Here is a 3627-nt window from a genome sequence, read left to right as displayed (position 1 = left end):
TGGTGGTGACGAGACGCTTTGCTGATGGATCCCGGTCGGGATCTGGGTCAGGATCGAGGATGGGAGATGGAGGGTCAGAGGTGCCGATAGCACCTGAGCCCATAGTTCAGATTGGGACTGAGGAGCTGGATGCCAGGATCCGGGAGATCCTGCACGACGTGGTTGCTGCGGCTTTTCGAGCACAACTGCCAGTGATTTTTGTTTCGATTTAGAACGCGATGGTTGAATACTTTGATGAGCGATATGCAGCTCTAGCAGAGACAATTACCGCTGTAGCCACTTCGACTGTAACTGCGGCAGGGGTTGGAGGAGGAGCCGGCAGGGCTTTTCAGTACCGGCTGTAACTTCGGCTATAAATGGTACGATGAACCCCATAGAGGTAATGAAGCTAAATCTTGAGGGCGAAAACCACAACCCTCAGCTCTAGATCATGCATTGGATAGTTCCCCTCATGAGGCTTCAACTATCTCGGAATGTGAGCTATCATGTGACCGCGTTGCATCAAAACAACACCCATTCTTGTGATCGAAGCGTCACAATAAACCGTGAAGTCATAGACGCCCTTTGGAAAGGTTAGAATCGGTGCCTCGCATAACCAATACCTGACAATCTTGAAGGATGCCTACTGCTCAGGACCCTAGCGGAATGCCACTGACTTCTTGGTCAGTCGGGTCAAAGGAGCAACGATCTTGAGGAAATCCTACACGAATCTCCGATAGGAACACGCTAGACCATGGAAACCCCGAATCTCATTTGGATACCACGGAACCTACCACTACATCATGGCCTCTATCTTGGCCGGCTCAACCAAAATACCCTTCTGGTTGACAAAGTGCCTAAGAAACTGCACCTCGCACAGCCAAAACTCACACTTATAGAACCTTGCGAAAAGTCTTTCTCTCCTTAGAGTCTCCAACACCTCCCTTAGGTGCTCCTCATGCTGATCTTGAGTCTTGGAATAGACCAAGATATCATCAGTGAAGACTATCATAGACTGATCTGGCATCGGTCTGCAAACACGGTTCATGAGATCCATGAATACATCAAGATCATTGGTGAGATCAAACGGCATCACCACAAACTCATAGTGAGCATAGCGAGTCCTAAAAGTTGTCTTTTGTACATCGTCATCCCTGAATCTCATCTGGTGATAACCCAATCGCAGATCAATATTGGAGAACCAAGGTGCTCCCTGTAGTTGGTCAAATAAATCATCAATCCTCGGGAGAGGATAGTGGTTCTTCACCTTTACCTTATTCAGCTCCCGGTAGTCTATACATATGCTATGCGACCCCTCCTTCTTCTTCATAAACAGGATCGGGGCTCCCCATGGAGAACTGCTCGGCCAGATAAATCCCTTGTCCAGTAGCTCCAACAGTTGCGTAGACAACTCCTGTATCTCGAGAGGAGCCAACCGATATGGTGCCTTAGCTATCAGAGCTACACCCGATACTAAGTCAATCTTGAACTCAACCTGTTCTTCGGAGGTATCCCAGGAAAATCCTCTGGGAATACGTCCAGGTACTCTCGTACAATTGGTACATCATCCACTATCGCCGTACCCTTATCCCGAGTATCCATGACATAGGCTATATAAGCTGCGCAAGCCTGCTGGAAGTAGCGCCTCGCTCTCACTGCTGAACATGGGGTCAATCCACCTTGCAGCCTCTCACCCTGAATCATTAAACCTCCTCCACTATGAGTCTAAACCCTCACTAGCTATTGCTTGTAGTCAATTACTACCCCATTGGGGCTCAACCAGTCCATATCGATTATACCCTTATTCCCTTGTAGGGGAATATGGATTAGATCCATAGAAAGCTGCTCATCAAACAACTACAATGTAAATCCTCAGTGAACCCTTGCGACATGAACGTCCTATCATCTGCTATCTCTACATCAAGTAGGCAATCCAGTTCCCCTGGAGCCCTTACAAATCACTTACTGAGCACTATCGACACAAAAGATCGGGTAGCCCCCGAATTAAACAATACCAAAGCTAATATACAATTCACTAAGAACGATCCTATAAGAAAATAGATAAACATAAGCAATAATCAATATAAATAAAGATATAAGGAGAGGATACATAACCATCACCATGTCGGAGCTGCACATGCCTCCTCTGTTGTCAACTGAAAGGCCCTGGTCTTCGCCATAGGCACCTCTCCTCGGCCCTGACGACCATCTGTAATCCTCAACGTAGCAAGAGCGGGTTCCACCACGCGTCTTGCTGATGCTGCTACACTTGGACATTGGGCCTTCTTGTGGCCCCTCTGATTTCACTGGAAGCAAACCAGATTAGATATTGTATTGGTGGTGGTGGTAGCAGTATAATCCCTGCTAATATGACCAGTTCGGCCGTACTTAAAGCAGCTCAAAATACCTGCCCTGCACGCCCCCATCATGTACCCTGCCACACTTGCCACAATGGCCTCGACCCTGCTGGCCCTTCCCTCGGGAATCTAGCCTGGGCTTATTTCTCGAACCCTCCACACCAGACATAGCATTTGGTTTCCTCTTCCTCTCCATATCTAAATCCAACTCTCTCTCTCTCTCTCTCTCTCTCTCTCTCGCTCTAGCAATCATATCTTCTAGTGTCTTGTAGCTGGATCGGCTCACAAACTGGTGGACATCACTCCGAAACATCTCATCATATTGAGCCTTCTTCATCTCCTCATCTGTCATGTACTGCAAAATGAGAAGTGCCATCTCCCAGAACATAACGCTGATCTCCAGCACCGTCTCAGTCATCTGCTAGAGGTCCTGGAACTCCCTAGTAAGTTGTTGTGCCTCTACCACAGGTGTAAAATCGGCTCTAAACCTGGATGTGAAATCTCTCCAGGTCATTGTGTCAAGGGCAGCATCACCCACAACATGCCCAACCTCCTCCCACTAGTCGCATGCTCTGTTCTTCAGAAGACATGATGCAAATCGGACCTTGTCTCCATCGGGACATCTGCTGGTATGGAAAGTGTTGACGAAATCAGCCAAACATATGGTGCTAGAATTGGGGTCCTGAGCCCCAAGATAGCCGGGAGCTCCACAAGCTCTGAACCCCCTGAATGTTAGTGTGTGCAACCCCTTCATGGCCGCCACCTCAGTGTGGAATGCGCTCAGTCTCTCACCCAAAAGCTCCGAAATACCCTCCTTGATTGTGCCGATGATCAAAGGAGTATGGTCCAGAATACTGTGCGTGATCTTAGAGGATATGAACTCCCTCATCTGGTCATCTAGTTGACCGGCTCCAGAGCCTGAGCCTGATCCCTCAATGATGCATGAACTGTCAACTGGTCTAGTGTGTAATACCACCATACTAAAAAGCATATCATAACAAACATCAGAATACTCATCATATCTCGAGGGATCAAATATACTACAAGTTCCCCAGATTCATCTCAGCCTTCCCTGATTCGAGTACGAATCCTATGCTTTAAGTAGTACGGGACCATACTACCTTCCACATCTATCCGTACTTTCCTTAAGAACTGCCTTGACTTCACCATGTCCCTTTTTACTACTACTGCTTCACGTGCTAATCTCATCCTAGGGTTGTCCTAGGGTAACCACCATCCCACTCTCCGCCATCAACCGTGTAAGAAGTCCATGTTATCTCCCCTTAACTAG

The sequence above is a fragment of the Lactuca saligna genome, chromosome 3 (assembly GCF_052625555.1).
Source record: "Lactuca saligna cultivar CGN05327 chromosome 3, ASM5262555v1, whole genome shotgun sequence".
NCBI lineage: Eukaryota > Viridiplantae > Streptophyta > Magnoliopsida > Asterales > Asteraceae > Lactuca > Lactuca saligna.
This window is presented reverse-complemented; position numbering follows the sequence as displayed.